The sequence below is a fragment of the Capra hircus genome, chromosome 19 (genome assembly GCF_001704415.2).
Source record: "Capra hircus breed San Clemente chromosome 19, ASM170441v1, whole genome shotgun sequence".
NCBI lineage: Eukaryota > Metazoa > Chordata > Mammalia > Artiodactyla > Bovidae > Capra > Capra hircus.
This window is the reverse complement of record NC_030826.1, coordinates 48,510,422-48,527,981: the sequence shown is the minus strand read 5'-3', so window position 1 is coordinate 48,527,981 and position 17,560 is coordinate 48,510,422.

Below are 17,560 nucleotides of genomic sequence, written 5' to 3'. Positions count from 1 at the left end.
GTGTCAGGCAGCATTTGATGTAAGGTTTGTCATGTCATCAAGAATACAGAATTGATCGCTTCCTGTCTGCTTCTGAATTCTGGCTTTGCTCTACGCTGCTTCCCCACTTGGTTGGTGAGAAATGGCCCTTGGAATGTCATAGGACATTTTTCACTGGACAGGTTTTTCACCAAAGAATAAATAAAATTTCCCAGAACCCCTCAGCCAGTGTCTTCTTAAGTCATACTGGCCACTAGGATAAAAATCTTAATCTTAAATTTCTCCTGGAGTCACAAGTGGAAAGTGATTTCAAGGCTGCACCTGGGAAAATTTGATTGGTAAGGGGTGAGGTCCACCTATTGAGTCTTGTCCTTTTAATTCCCAGGTGCAGTCTGGGTTGTGAAAGCCACTACATTAGCAGAAAAGGAAGGGGTTAGGTAGAGTTTTTAACTACAATATCCCAGAAGTCTCAGGAAAACAAAACACATCTTTAATATACTACTGTCAGTTTCCACTTTTCAGATTATTGGAAAAATGAGCAAATGCTTCATGAAGATAAAAGCTGTGATGGCGGGCATGGGGTGGAAGACTCAAATTGAACACAATTTATGACCTACTGTAGTCAATAAGGGCTGCTGTATTCAGTAAGACAAGATAGTTCTTCAAGTTGGTTGTATAATGTAAGGAATTGCCATTTACCTTCTCAGTGGGCCCAAGCCCTTCCCCTAGTTCATCGACATACACTTTAATACATTTTGCCTTTTGTAGATAACAGGGTTTTTTAAAGTTCTCTTCTCAAAGGTGGTCGTCTTGTTGGGGAGCAGAAACGCTTCAGCTGATGTGTACTTAAACCACCTCCAACGGCCAAATTCTCAACACGGAACGTGAAACCTGTTACAGGTGCTCCTGTAAGTGCAGGGCGCCTTGTTTGGAGCCATGGTGTTTTCTGTTTTCTCTCTGCAGTCTTCCAGACAGGAGGACAGAAGGAACCAGGCTGGAGCTCTGTCCTCCCTTCCCTACCTAAGTCTTGCTTGCTTCCCTTTTCCCTCCCCTTCCCCCAACGTGAATCCCTTCTTGGTTGCTGCATCCAAAAGTCTTTAGCCTGAGAAAATGTGGAAGTGAACCTGCACATGCTAGGCTTTCACTTTAAGGTAGATGGAGCTTTACGGTTTTAAAGGGACTAGTGTAACGCACACTTTGATAGGAGTATAAGGCCTGGATTTGTTAGCATGAAGGCATGACTTAGTGAAGTAATGGACAGGAGACAGCTGCTTTCCAAAAATACATTTTCATATTTTAGATAAAATTCCTAACATACTAGTTTCCTTGAAAATCCAGAGAGGCATTTGTATGTTTTTATTGAACTTAACTAGATAAAATCTAACGTTTTTATATTCAGCTTGATTTTAAGAAGTGACAAAACAGCCCCCCAATTTTCCCTCTTGCATTAAATGATAATTTCTAAATTACGGGCTTCCCAGGTGGCTCAGTGGTAAAGAAACCACCTGCCAGTGAAGGAGACGCCATTCAATCCCTGGGTCAGGAAGATACCCTGGAGTGGGAAATGGCAGCCAACTCCAGTATTCTTGCCTGGAATCTGTATGGACAGACGTGTCTGACAGGCTGCAGTCCATGGGGTTGCAGGGCTGGACACAACTGAGCATGTGTGTGTGCACGTGTATATTGCATTAATGCACTGCATTTTTTAAGCTTTAGCCGTTTTAAATCTCATCTAAGATGTTAATAAACCATCACTGCCTGTGATGGCTTCATTTTTGTATTGTCATAAGGAAGATGGGAAAGCAAAATTTCAGTCAAATATCAAAGTACTGCTGACACTTCTTTTGCTTGTTGAAAAATCTTTAAAAAGTTAACATGAGGAAAAGATTGAACATCAGTGCTAAGTATTTCCCGAGTGCTTTTAAATTAGTTTTTTATTGTAGTATAGTTGCTTTATAATATTGTGTTAGTTTCTGCTATACTTCCTGGAGTATTGATTCTCTAAATTGCCAGTGTATCTTGGCTTTAAAATCCTATCAAGCAACTTGACTATTTTTAGAATAAGGTGGGAAAGTACGAGCAAAGCTGGTGGAGGTGTTGGAATTTCAGTTGAGCTATTTCAAATCCTAAAAGATGATGCTGTGAAAGTGCTGCACTCAATATGCCAGCAAATTTGGAAAACAGCAGTGGCCACAGGACTGGAAAAGGGCAGTTTTCATTCCAATCCCAAAGAATGGCAATGCCAAAGAATGCTCAAACTACCGCACAGTTGCTCTCATCTCACAAGCAAGTAAAGGAATGCTCAGAATTCTCCAAGCCAGGCTTCAACAGTTTGTGAACCGTGAACTTCCAGATGTTCAAGCTGGATTTAGAAAAGGCAGAGGAACCAGAGATCAAATTGCCAACATCCTCTGGATCATCAAAAAAGCAAGAGTTCCAGAAAAACATCTGATTTCTGCTTTATTGGCTACTCCAAAGCCTTTGATTGTGTGGATCACCACAAACTGTGGAAAATACTAGACCACCTGACCTGCCGCCTAAGAAATCTGTATGCAGGTCAGGAAGCAACAGTTAGAACTGGACATGAAACAACAGACTGGTTCCAAATAGGGAAAGGAGTACATCAAAGCTGTATATTTTAACTGTGCTTATTTATTTATATGCAAGAGTACATAATGAGAAACACTGGGCTGGATGAAGCACAAGCTGGAATCAAGATTGCAGGGAGGAATATCAATAACCTCAGATATGCAGATGACACCACCCTATGGCAGAAAGCGAAGAACTAAAGAGCCTCTTGATGAAAGTGAAAGAGGAGGGTGAAAAAGTTGGCTTAAAATTCAACATTCAGAAAACTAAGATCATGGCATCTGGTCCTATCACTTCATGGCAAATAGATGGGGAAACAGTGGAAACTGATGGACATTAGGGGCTCCAGAATCACTGTAGATGGTGACTGTAGCCATGAAATTAAAAGACGCTTGCTCCTTGGAAGAAAAGCTACAACCAACCTAGACAGCATATTAAAAAGGAGAGACATTACTTTGCCGACAAAGGTCTAGACTAGTCAAAGCTATGGTTTGTTCAGTAGTCGTGTGGATGTGAGAGTTGGACTATAAAGAAAGCTGAGTGCAAAGAATGGATGCTTTTGAGCTGTGCTGGAGAAGACTTGAGAGTCCCTTGGACTGCAAGGAGATCCAACCAGTCCATCCTAAAGAAAATCAGTCCTGAATATTCACTGGAAGGACTGATGCTGAACCTGAAACTCCAAAGTTTGGCCACCTGATGAGCTGACTCTTGTAAAATCCCTGATGCTGGGAAAGATTGAAGGCAGGAGGAGAAGGAGATGACAGGATGAGAAGGTTGGATGGCATCACTGACTCAATGCACATGAGTTAGTAAACTCCGGGGGTTCGTGATTGACAAGGAGGCCTGGCATGCTGCAATCCATGGAGTTGCAAACAGTTGGACACAACTGAGCAACTGAACTGAACTGAGGAAATAAACATTTGTTTTCTCAAGGCTGTTTTTTTTGTTTTGTTTTGTTTTGTTTTCTTCTCATCCTCAACCTTTCTGTGACTGCCTCATCCCTGAAAAGAAATTCTGGATAATTTCTTGTTACAGTACATCCTTGTTAAATAGGATTTTTGCTTCAGCATTAGGCACCTTAAATTGCTCTTATTTATTTTGCACTTTCCAGAACCAAGTCAATTAAAACCAAAATTGTGCTCATCAAAGTGGCATGTTCCTTTCCATTCTAAATAGCCGTTTTGTTTGTATGGGCAGTTGGAAACCTTGTGAGCCACAGGACCCCAAGTTCAGAAGGCCATTAAGGGAAGTGTAGCTGGCTGCTCCTTCCCTCCCTCCACCCTTGCTGAAGCTTGCCAAGACCCAGCTGGCTGATTTTGCAAAGCCCTTGAAATATGTCATTAATGGTGCTTGCTTTTGAGATTGGGCTGTTGACCTAATTTGTGATGAACAAAACCTGGCCAAATCACGCCGTGCTCCCCTCCCCCCAGGGAAAGTGTTCGTGAAAAGTGTTTAGCAACATCACCGATTTAAATAACCTCAGCTAATAAAGATGATAGAAAACACTCAAGCTATCAAGTAGGATTTTTTGAGGACAGAAGAGCAGTTTAATTTTGAGCATTTGTATGTTAAATGGCATGTTGTTGGCATAGTTTGAAAGCAGAATTCTGGTGTCTATAAACGCCCAGTTCCTCCTAAATATTTGGGACAGTTTCATAACACTGTGTAGGAGTTGTACACAGCAAACCCTCTTAAATTGATCAGTTTGTGCATTCCTCTCAGGCTTTTCACAATAAAAAATGTCTTTCCCTGTTCAAGTTCCTAGAGTGGTGCAATGGCATGGGCTATTAATTAGGAGCCAGATCAGCCTAAGTTAAAATCTGTCTCTACTGTATTTTAGTGAATGTCCTTTGGGTTTTCTATGTAGCCCGCAATCCCTGATGGGCTGTACCCTGAAGTTACCATATAATATCTGATTACCATATAATAGCAGTATGCTAGGTAAATATTGTAGTCATAGAACAGCTATTCCCCACCTTTTTTTTAAATGTAATTATTTTCTGTTTTGGCTGCACCACACAGCGTGTGGGTTCTTGGTGCTTCCGCCAGGGATGGAGCCCACACCCCCTGCATTAGAAGCATGGAGTCCTAACCACTGGATCACCAGCAAAGTCCCTATTCCCAGCCTTTAGCAACAAAGGTTTCTTTGCTGTTCTTCCACAGACCTCTATTTTGATATATATTTACCTCCTCAGTTCAGTTCAGTCGCTCAGTTATGTCCGACTCTTTGTGACCCCATGAATCGCAGCACGCCAGGCCTCCCTGTCTATCACCAACTCCCGGAATTCACTCAGACTCACGTCCATTGAGTCAGTGATGCCATCCAGCCATCTCATCCTCTGTCGGCCCCTTCTCCTCCTGCCCCCAATCCCTCCCAGCATCAGAGTCTTTTCCAATGAGTCAACTCTTTGCATGAGGTGGCCAAAGTACTGGAGTTTCAGCTTCAGCATCATTCCCTCCAAAGAAATCCCAGGGCTGATCTTCAGAATGGATTGGTTGGATCTCCTTGCAGTCCAAGGGACTCAAGAGTCTTCTCCAACACCACAGTTCAAAGCATCAATTCTTCGGCGCTCAGCTTTCTTCACAGTCCAACTCTCACAGCCATACATGACCACTGGAAAAACCATAGCCTTGACCAGATGGACCTTTGTTGGCAAAGTAATGTCTCTGCTTTTGAATATGCTATCTAGGTTGGTCATAACTTTCCTTCCAAGGAGTAAGCGTCTTTTAATTTCATGGCTGCAGTCACCATCTGCAGTGATTTTGGAGCCCTCAAAAATGAAGTCTGACACTTACCCTATCTATTTGCCATGAAGTGATGGGACCAGATGCCATGATCTTCGTTTTCTGAATGTTGAGCTTTAAGCCAACTTTTTAACTCCCCTCTTTCACTTTCATCAAGAGGCTTTTTAGTTCCTCTTCACTTTCTGCCTCCTAGCTAAGTTTATTCTTAGTTTTTCTTATCAGTCTCTGTTATACATCATCATGAGACACCACATGGCTTGTTTCTGCACTCAATGGTAGGATTCTATTCCAAAGTTGGATGTTCTGTTGGTCTTTAGGACTGTTACAGGCTTACCAGAGCTTTGCAAACAGTGAAACTGGCCCAAGGACCACCAGTTTTTCCAGGGATGGCCTTTGCAGCTAAACCTGTGAGGGCTTTGAGTTCCCGTACCCTGCCCTTATTCCCCTTTCTCTTCATTTTATGACTTATGGCACCTTTCTCATCTAATGTCTCACTGGCCCTGAGAACAGCCCCACCCGAGCCATCCTGGTGATGGTTTGCTTGGAAGCTTGTCAGTATAGCCAACCCATTGTTGTTCATTTGCTAAGTCATGTCTGACTGTTTGCAACCCCATGGACAGCAGCACACCAGGCTTCACTGTCTCCCGGAGTTTGCTCAAACTCATGTCCATTGAGTTGGTGATGTCATCCTACCATCTCATCCTCTGTCACCCTCTTCTCCTGCCTTCAGTCTTTCCAAGCATCAAGGGTCTTTGCTAGTGAGTTGGCTCATCACATTAAGTGGCCAACCAGTGAAGCTTCCACTTCAGCATCAGTCCTAATGAATTTTAAGGGTTGATTTCCTTTAGGATTTACTGGTTTGATCTTGCCGTCCAGGGACTCTCAAGAGTCTTCTCCAGCACAACAGATGGAAAGCATCAGTTCTTCGGCATTCAGCCTTCTTTATGGTCCAACTCTCACATCTGTACATGACTACTGGAAAATCCATGACTTTTAACTATATGGACCTTTGCTGGCAAAGTGATATCTCAGCTTTTTAATATGCTGTGTAGGTTTGTCATAGCTTTTCTTCCAAGGAGCAAGTGTCTTTTAATTTCATGGCTTCAGTCACCATCTGCAGTGATTTTGGAGCCCAAGAAAATAAAATCTGACAACATATAGGCCTTTACTTGTGATATGAAGCTGCTTAAGTGAGCAAACATTTTACCAAGAAACAACCAAACAAAGCTGTGTTTTCTACTCTGAATGAGGTTGAATGTTTAGAACTTGAACAGATTCGGGTAGGGATGTGTGTGTGTTAGTTTCCCAGTCATGTCCGACTCTTACAACCCGGTGGACTGTAGCCCATCGGGCTCCTCTGTCCATGGAATTCTCCAGGCAAGAGTACTGGAGTAGGTTGCCATTCCCTTCTGCAGGGGATCTTCCCAACCTAGGGATTGAACCCAGGTCTCCTGCATTGCAGGCGGATTCTTTACCATCTGAGTCACCAGGGAAGCCCTCAGGGAGAGATATTGGAAGCTTCGTCATAAAAACAAAAGAATTTGAGAAAGAATTGGATGACTCAGAAAACTTTGAATTCATTCAAAATGAATGAAAAAAGATAATATAAATACATAAATATTAGTAGGCTGTTCCAAATGTAATTATGAAAGACATACAATTTTTTTAGCAAAACTTAGATTACAGGAGAAATGTGGAAAAACACATAACAATGAGAAGACCTTTAAAAACGGGCTTAAACCAAATTTTTAGATGACCAGTGACTACCCCCGCTCTCAATTTTCGTCCATCTTTTCAACCAATTTCTCTGTCACACCAAGGAAACTTTCACATTAACTTAGTGAATGTGAAACTTCTTTCTTCTTGGTAACTTTGTAAAATAACCTTTTCTTGTTACAGAGGTAATCCTAATTTTGGAAAATTTAAAAAACCCACCACCACAAAGATTAAAATAGTCTAAAATCTCACCATTAGATTGTATATTTTTTCATAGATAGGAATTCTTTTTCAAGTTATTTTAAATTTTATTAGAAAAGAATACAAGGAAAAATAGGACCACAAGATGTTTACATGCATAATTAAACACAGGAAGAGTTTGGGATTTTTTTAATTGATTTACGATATTAGTTTCAGCTATACAACCAATAGTACAATAGTGACTGAAGATTTTTATAAACTATAGTCCATTTATAGTTATTATAAAATATTGGCTATATTCCCCGTATTGCACAACATAATCTTGGTACTTCTTTATTTTATACATAGTATTAATACTTTGTAGAGATAGAAAGTTTTAATTGGCATAACCTGAGATCCAGGATAGGCCTTTAGGGGCCCATGAACCCCTGAAATTGTATGCAAAGTTTACTGTTAAATACAGGAATATGAGCTTTTCCAAGAAAGGGGCTCATAGGTTGATGAAAACGGGGTTCTTACAGGTGTAGCCACCCTCAAAACATTACACACTTCAGGTGTAGTTCTCTCCGATTTATTTTCTACATAGCTGAGGTGGACTTTATTTTTTTAATGTCATCGGAGCCAGCTTCACGCAGTTGTTTAAGACCTCAGGCCAAGAATTCAGCTGTAATTTGACTAAAGAACTCAAGTTGAATGGGAGTTTTAACTGCTGTCCCTGAAAGATGGCATTTGGCGGACATTCACTCCAAGAGTGTGATGAAGCACAGGAGGAATGCGGTGCCTTTGTCCCTGAAAGAGAAGATGGCAGGGGTTTGCGTTTCTCTCTTTGGCCGCAAGTTCAGCTTCTCTGCAGGCCCCAGAGGGTGGGCGGTAACGAAGTACTGTTTGGCTCCCCATCCACTTGCTGACAGCCAGGTCTCTGAGAGGCAAATCAGACACTTCCCAGTGTTGGATCCCGGGCTCGACCGCCAGGGATGGCTCCTAACTGTTCTCAAGGAAGCAGGGAACTTGCCTGGCCTTCACCAGCTTCATCAGAGCTGTCACTCTCTTTAGAAATTGGCTTTGTTTCTAGGCCTTGTGCTTTGCTTTGGAGCTAACAACTGCCATTTCCCCCTGGTATTTCTGCTGCGGTCATCATGCCTGCCCTTCTCCTAGGAGGCTGGGGGAATTTGCTAGCCAGAGTCAAACAGCTGGCTCCCAGATGGCTCTCCGTCCCATGACCCCACGAACATCCCAACATTGATTTGCTCAGGAGGCTTAAACTCAGCTAGCTAGCGGGGCAGGATGCCTGCAGACCCCCACCCGGAGAGATTCATGGGCTCAGGCCTTGGAGGGAGCAAATCTCTAGAGGTGGGCTGGGGCTACTCCGTTCCCTTTTGTTGCGCATTCTAGAATTCTGCCTAACACAGAAGAGGCTGACCTCATTCTTATCCCACCCAGAGATTAAGTGGGGATAACTAGGTAACTAGCAAGTTATTACTGACCATGCTAAATTACCTGGCAAAGAAAGTTTCTCTCTGTCTCTCTCTCTACACACACACACACACAGACACACACACACACATGCTAAGAGAGTTCTCTTCGAGGGTGTGTTTTTTCGGACACTGCGTATGACATAAGAATGATCTAAAAAGATTGTCATCTCCATTTCCCAGAATGAGAGTATTCATCCCATTCAGGTGGAAATGAGCAACAGAGCCCAAATAGTTTCTGGTGGCAAAGAAAAATTCTTCGGCGTCTATTTCCTGGAGATAACGCAGAGAATGCTAGCAGGTTTCTAACATACTTCAGCTGTTCAGGAAATACTTTAAATAATTTCCTGCTCTAGAGACTAGGAGGAGAGCCAGAAAGTTGGAAAGTATTACTCTCTTTCTTTACGGTCACAAAGGCACTTCCCAGGGACTCCTTCACTATTCACACACACATGCTCCTAGGAGCTCTTTTCTGGCTTCCCTGGTCTTTTTATGCGGGAATGTTCTTTTTTAAAAGAGTGTGGCGAGAATCCTAGTAACTTGGACTTCCCATAGCATCCTGGCCTGTGCTTCCTAAGGAACTTGACAAATATGAACTAATTAAGCTTGGAAAGCCCCCACGAGAGTCCTCCCAGCCGTTGTTGAAATGGGGCCAGCTCTGTCTGAGGTGGAGCCGCCGCTGTGTTTGCCCTGCACAGCAACAATTCAAACAGTGGAGAGGGCGGAAAGCCAACCGCCTAACGCAACTGAAACTGCAAGGAAGCAGCGAGGGAGGCAGCCTCTTTGATTTGCTTTCTGCTGCATTCAGTCGGGTTCAGGTATTGGTGTTGAAATTGTGTCATTTAGACTTTTGAATGTGATTTCAGGTAACTGAAAAATAAAAAATTTAACCAGGTGAATTTTTATCTAAAGCAATGGTGCTGGATCAAAGATGATTTTACAGCCCCCAAGGGAACATTTGGGGTGTCACTTCCTGGGGAGAGGGATGCTATTGACAACTAAGTAGGTAGAGGTCTAGGATCCGACTGAACATACTGTGTGTAACTCACAGAATAGACCCCTCACAATAAAGAGTGATCTTGCCCAAAATGTCAGTAGTGCTGAGGTTTTAAAAGCCTGGTCTAAAGGTTCAGCGTGACTCAGTGTTGGCTTGTGTCCTCTCTGTTAAGTCCCACATCTTAATGGTGGGGACATTTCAGCCCATTCAGATCTAGGATCTAAGCTTCTGGGAGCATCCTGGATTCCTGGTCCTGCAGGTGATGACAATCTCCCAAACATTGGATGTTGAAGACACGCCCTGGGAATCAGGTATCTTATAAATCTTGTAAGTGATCCTTGTGGAAAAGGGACCCCTTTTTTTTGCACTTCTGATTGGGCCCCAGGGTTTCGAGGTCCTGTTTTTCTTGCAGTGAATAAGCCATTCTGTTTCTCCGACAGGGCCTATTCAGCAAGCAGCTATTTCTTTTCTCTTTCCTCAAGGCCTAGCTGCCAGGGAGCCCCAGGCTGTCACTGTTTGTCTGGCCATCAGCAAGAGACAGCCACAAGGAAGTTCAGCCAATAGCCAGAGACAAGGGGAATTTTACTTCAATCTTTCTTTTTGCAAACTTAAAAATTCCCTGGCAGTCCAGTGGTAAGGACTCTACATTTTCACTGCTGAGGGCATGAGTTCGATTCCTGGTCGGGCAACTTAAAAAACAACAATAAGAATTTTAAAACTGTCCTTCATGGAGAAAACCTTGGAAATGTTCCTCTCACCCAGGAAGCCCCCTGGACATCCCCACGGGGTCCCTTCCTCCTCTCTGCCACCCCCTTTGGCCTCCTCCTGATGACACCTTCACCAAGCTGTGTCTCCCTCATTGCTTGGGGGATAGGTTTCCCTCCATCCTGCTGCCACGGGCAGCCCGAGAGCAGTATCCAAGTCGTGGGTGCCCCCTGGGTTCCCCCAGGGCCCAGTCCTGGACACTGGCCCACCCAAGCTCCAGGTAGACACTTAAAGGTTCAGCCAGATCTCACAACAGGTGCTGTGTTGTTGTTCAGAGGCTAAGTCAAGTCAGAGTCTTTTCGACCCCATGGGCTGCAGCACGCCAGGGTTCCCTGTCCTCCACTGTCTCCCAAACTTTGCCCAAACTCACATCCATTGAGTGGGTGATGCCATACAGCCTTCTCGTCCTCTGTCGCCACCTTTTCCTCCTGCCTTGGATCTTTGCCAGCATCAGGTGATATGGAAGTCTGAACACTTGCTCCAAAAGCCAGGAAGCCTATGGCTTCAGGGCCCATGGTGAGCCCTGCTCTTTGTCAGCTGGGTCAGAAGGGCTTTTAAAAGTGACCTGACCTGATAACCTGAACGGTCTAGTGGTTTTCTCTACTTTCTTCAATTTAAGTCTGAATTTGGTAATAAGGAGTTCATGCTCTGAGCCACAGTCAGCTCCCGGTCTTGTTTTTGCTGACTGTATAGAGCTTCTCCATCTTTGGCTGCAAAGCATATAATCAGTTTGATTTCGATATTGACCACCTGGTGATGTCCATGTAGAGTCTTCTCTTGTGTTGTTGGAAGAGGGTGTTTGCTATGACCAGGGCATTCTCTCGGCAAAACTCTGTTAGCCTTTGCCCTGCTTCATTCTATATACTCCAAGGCCAAATTTGCCTGTTACTCCAGTATTTCTTGACTTCCTACTTTTGCCTTCCAGTCCCCTACAATGAAAAAGACATCTTTTTTTGGGTGTTAATCCTAGAAGGTCTTGTAGGTCTTCATAGAACAGTTCAGCTTCAGCTTCTTCAGCATTACTGGTCAGGGCATGGACTTTGATTTCCGTGATATTGAATGGTTTGCCTTGGAAACAAACAGATCATTCTGTCATTTTTGAGATTGCATCCAAGTACTGCATTTTGGACTCTTGATGACTGTGATGGCTACTCCATTTCTTCTAAGGGATTCTTGCCCACAGTAGTAGATATAATGGTCATCTGAGGTAAATTCACCCATTGCCATTCACTTCATGGAAAATAGATGGGGAAACAATGGAAACAGTGACAGACTTAATTTGGGGGGTCTCCAAAATCGCTGAAGATGGTGACTGCAGCTGTGAAATTAAGACGCTTGCTCCTTGGAAGCAAAATTATGACCAACCTAGACAGCATATTAAAAAGCAGAGACATTACTTTGTCAACAAATGTCCATCTAGTCAAAGCTATGGTTTTTCCAGTAGTCATGTATGAATGTGAGGCTTGGACTATATAGAAAGCTGAGCACCAAAGAATTGATGGTTTTGAATTGCAGTGTTGGAGAAGACTCTTGAGAGTCCCTTGGACTGCAAGGAGATCCAACCAGTCCATCCTAAAGGAAATCATTCCTGAATATTCATTGGAAGGACTGATGCTGAAGCTGGAACTCCAATACTTCGGTCACCTGACTGGAAGAACTGACTCATTGGAAAAGACCCTGATGCTAGGAAAGACTGACGGTGGGAAGAGAAGGTGATGACAGAGGATGAGATGGTTGGATGGCATCACTGACTCAATGGACATGAGTTTGAGTAAACTCTAGGAGTTGGTGATGGACAGGGAGGCCTGGCGTGCTGCAGTCCATTGGGTTGCAAAGAGTCAGACACAGTGAGCGACTGAACTGACTGACTGAACTGACCTGATAAGTGTCTTAGTTTCCTGTTTCCTAGGGCTGTGGTTAAGAAATACCACAAACTGGGGGATTTAAAGAACAGAGATTTATTGTCTTAAGTTCTGGTGGCCACAAGTCTGAGGTCAAGGTGTTAGTGGGTTGGTTACTTCTGAGGACTGTGAGGGAAGGAGCTGTACCAAACCTCTGTCCTTCGAGTATAGATGGATGGTCATCTTCTGCCTGTATTACTTCATGCCATCATCCCTCCATGCATGTCTGTCTCTGGGTCAAAACTTCCCTATTTTAAAGGACTCCATTCAGGAATCCCCCAGTAGTCCGGGGGTTAGGTTTCTGTGATTTCACTGCCAAGGGCCTGGGTTCGATTCTTGACTAGGGAGCTGAGATCCCACAAGCTGCATGGTGTGGTCAAAATAAATAAACAACAACAATAAAAACAAATAAAAGGACTCTATTCATATCGGATTAGTGCCCACTTTAATGACCTCAGTTTAACCTGATTGTCTCTGTAAAGACCATTGTTGTTGTTCCAGTCGCTAGGTTGTGTCTGAATCTTTGAGACACCATGGACTGCAGAATGCCAGGCTTCCCTGTCCTTCACCATCTCCCAGAATTTGCTCAGATTCATGTCCATTGAGTTGTGATGCCATCCAACCATCTCATCCTCTGCCACCCTTTTCTCCTTTTGCCTTCAATCTTTCCCAGTATCAAGGTCTTTTCCAATAAGTAGGGTCTTTGCATCAGGTGGCCAAAGTAGTGGGGCTTCAGTTTCAGCATCAGTCCTTCCAGTGCATATTGAAGATAGATTTCCTTTAGGACTGACTGGTTTGATCTCCCTGCAGTCCAAGGAACTCTCAAGAGTCTTCTCCAGCACCACAATTCGAAAGCATCAATTTTCTGTGTTCAGCCTTCTTTATGGTCCCACTCTCATATCCGTACATGACTACTGGAAAAATCATCAGGCTTCCCAGGTGGCGCTAGGGGTAAAGAACCCACCTGCCAATGCAAGAGACATAATGAGACATGGGTTCAATCCCTGGGTTGAGAAGATCCCCTAGAGGAGGGCCTCGCAACCCCTCCAGTATTCTTGCATGGAGAATCCAACGGACAGAGGAGCCTTGAGGGCCGTAATCCATAGGGTCGCAAGAGTCGGACACGACTGAGGTGACTTAGCACACAGCACATACAAGTCTTTGTTGGCAAAGCGATATCTCGGCTTTTTAATATGCTGTCTACTTTTGTCATAGCTTTCCTTCCAAGGTATCTTTTAATTTCATGGCTGCAGTCACCATCCACAGTGATTTTGGAGCCCAAGGAAATAAAATCTGTCACTGTTTCCACTTGTTCCCCTTCTATTCGCCATGCAGTGATGGGACCGGATGCCACGATCTTAGTTTTTTGAATGTTGAGTTTTAAGTCAGCTTTTTCACTCTTCTCTTTCACCCTCATCAAGAGGCTTTTTCTTTCCTCTTCACATTCTGCCATTAGAGTCGTATCATCTGCATATCTGAGATTGTTGATATTTCTCCCGGAATCTTCATTCCAGCTTGTGATTTATCCAGCCCAACATTTCCCTTGATGTACTCTGCATATAAGTTAAATAAGTAGGGTGACAGTATACAGCCTTGTCATACTCCTTTCCCAATTTTGAACCAGTTTATTGTTCCATGTCTGGTTCTAATTTTTTACTTCTTGACTTACATACAGGTTTCTCAGGAGACAGATAAGATGCTCTGGTATTCCCATCTCTTTAAGAATTTTCCAATTTGTTGTTATCCACACAGTCAAAGGCATTAACATAGTCAATGAAGCAGAAGTAGATGCTTCTCTGGAATTCCTTTGCTTTCTCTATGATCCAACAAATGTTGAAAATTTAATCTTTGGTTCCTCTGCCTTTTCTAAATCCAGCTTGTACATCTGGAAGTTCTCGGTTCATGTACTGCTGAAGCCTAGCTTGAAAGATTTTGAATATAAACTTGCTAGCATGTGAATTGAATGCAACTGTGCGGTAGTTTGAACATTCTTTGGTATTGCCCTTCTTTGGGAATGGAATGGAAACACCTTTTCCAGTCCTGTGGCCACTGCTGAGTTTTCCAAATTTGCTGGTATATTGAGTGCAACACTTTCACAGCATCATCTTTTGGGATTTGAAATAGTTCAGCTGGAATTCCATCATCACTACTCGCTGTGTTTGTAGTAATGCTTCCTAAGGCCTACTTGACTTCACCCTCCAGGATGTCTGGCTCCAGGTGAGTGACCACACTATTGTGGTTATCCAGGTCATTAAGACCTTTCTGGTATAGTTTTTCTGTGTATTCTCGCCATCTCTTTTTAATCTCTTCTGCTTCTGTTAATTCTCTGGCCATTTCTGTCCTGTATCATGCCCATCCTTGCATGAAATATTCCCTTGATATCTCAAATTTTCTTGAAGAGATTTTTAGTCTTTCCTGTGCTATTGCTTTCCTCTATTTCTCTCCATTGTTCACTTAAGAAGGTTTTGTTATCTCTCCTTGTTATCCTCTGGAACTTTGCAGTCAGTTGGTATATCTTTCCATTTCTACCTTACCTTTTGCTTCTCTTCTTTTCTCAGCTATTTATAAAGTCTCCTCAGACAACCACTTTGCCTTCTTCCATTTCTTTTTGTTTAGGATGATTTTGGTAACTGCCTCCTGTATGATGTTGTGAACTTCCATCCATAGTTCTTCAGGCACCCTGTCTACCATATCTAATCTCTTGAATCTATTCATCATCTCTACTGTATAAGTATAAAGATTTGATTTAGGTTATACCTGAATGGCCTAGTAGTTTTTCTGTTTTCTTTCATTTAAGCCTGATTTTTGCAATAAGGAGCTCATAATCTGAGCCACAGTCAGCTTCAGGTCTTGTTTTTGCTGACTGTATTGTGTTTCTTCATCTTTGACTGCAAAGAATACAATCAATCTGATTTTGTATATTGACCATATGTTGATATTCACATGTAGAGTAATCTCTTGTGTTGTTGGAAAAGGGTGTTTGCTATGACCAGTGTGTTCTCTTGACAAAACTCTGTTAGCCTTTGCCCTGCTTCATTTTGTACTCCAAGGCCAAACTTGCCTGTCTGTCCAGGTATCTCTTGACTTCCTACTTTTGCATTTTAATTCCCTATGATCAAAAGGATATCCTTTTTTGGTGTTTGTTCTAGAAGATCTTGTAGGTCTTCATAAAACTGGACATCTTCAGCTTCTTTCAGCATTAGTGGTTGAGGCATAGACTTGGATTACTGTGATATTCAATGGTTTGCCTTAGAAACGAGCTGAGATCATTGTTGTGTTTGAGATTGCACCCAAGTACTGCATTTCAGATTCTTTTATTGACTAAAAGGGCTACTCCATTTCGTCTAAGGGATTCTTGCCCACAGTAGTAGATATAATGGTCATCTGAACTAAATGCACCCGTTCCTGCCCATTTTAGTTCACTGACTCTAAAATGTCGATGTTTACTCTTACCACCTCCTGTTTGACTGTGTCCAGGTTACCTTGGTTCATGAACCTAACCTTCCAGGTTCTTGTGCAATATTGTTCTTTTTTTTTTTTTTTCCAATATTGTTCTTTATAGTATTGGACTTTACTTTCACCATCAGACACACCCACAACTGAACATCATTTCCACTATGTCCCTGCCTCTTCATTCCTTCTGGAACTATTAGGAGTTGCCCTCCACTCTTTCCCAGTAGCATATTGGACACCTTCTGTCCTGGGGGGTCATCTTCCGGTGTCATATCTTTTTGCTGCTTTTTCATACTCTTCATGTGGTTCTCGTGGCAAGAAGACTTGAGTGACTTGCCATTCCCTCCTCCAGTGAACCATGTTTTGTTAGAACTCTTGACTATGGCCCATCTGTCTTGGGTGGCCCTGCATGACTTGGCTCATAGCTTCATTGAGTTATGTAAGCCCCTTTGCCACGACAAACCCATGATCCATGAAGGGTATAAAGACTGTTTTTCCAAATAAAATCACATTTTGAGGTCCTGGGGGTTAGAATTTCAACACACCATAGTTTTTGGGGGGATAGAAATAAGTCAACCCATAACAAAACTAAATGCTGTCCCTCATCTGAGATTGGATCCTTAACTGGGGGAAATTTACATTAAAGGGATTATTGAGGCCGTTGGAAGCATTTGAATCTGGCCTCCTGGATGGATGACGCTGTGTTGCTAGACAGAGGCAGGCGCTGGCAGTGCCGGGAGGCAATGGACCAGGATGCAGAAAGTGGAGGATGAATCTGGGAAACAGAAAAACGTGAAACCAATTTGTCTTTAAAGGATAAAACTCAAGCCAGTGCCAATAAAAAGAACATGCTTCCCTTTCTTCTCCCTGTCCCCCTAACAGAGAGTAAGACTAGGATAGCAAGTCCCCCTCCAGTCTATGCAGAAGCCAGAGGGATTTATTTTTTGGTGAACCTTGCTCACTCTTACAACGGTTTCCCCAAGATTGCGCCTTTTCATTTGTCTTTTTTAAATTTGATTTTTATTTTATATTGGCGCATAGTTGATTTAAAATGTTGCATTAGTTTCAGGTGCACAGTTATACATATATCCATTCTTTTTCAGATTCTTTTTTCATGTAGGTTGTTATAGAATACTGAGTGGAGTTACCTGTGCTATACAGTAGGTCCTTGTTGATTATCTGTTTTGTATGTAGTAGTGTGTGTGTTAATCCCAACATCTTAATTTATCTCTCCCCTCACTGACTTTTCCCTTTGGTAACTATAAGTTTGTTTTTGAGTCTGTGATTCTGTTTTATAAATAAGTTCATTTGTATCATTTTAAAAGATTTTTTTTTTTTGGCTGTACATGTGGCATGTGGGATTTTAGCTCCCTGACCAGAGATTAAATTTATGCCCTTTGCAGTTGAAATGTGGAGTCTTAACCACTGGACTGCCACGGAAGTCCTTGTATCATTTTTTTAGATTCCATATATAAGTGATATCGTATTGGTCTGACCTCATTCACTTAGTTCGATAATCTCTAGGTTCATCTATGTGCCGCTTGCTGTTGTTCAGTCACTCAGTCGTGTCCGACTCCTTGTGACCCCGTGGACTGCAGCACGCCAGGCTTCCCTGTCCTTCACCGTCTCCTGGAGCTTGCTCAGACTCATGTCCATATGTATATATATAGATATACGTACTATGTCTTCTTTATCCATTCATCTGTTGATGAACATTTATGTTGCTTCGTTTGTCCCTATTT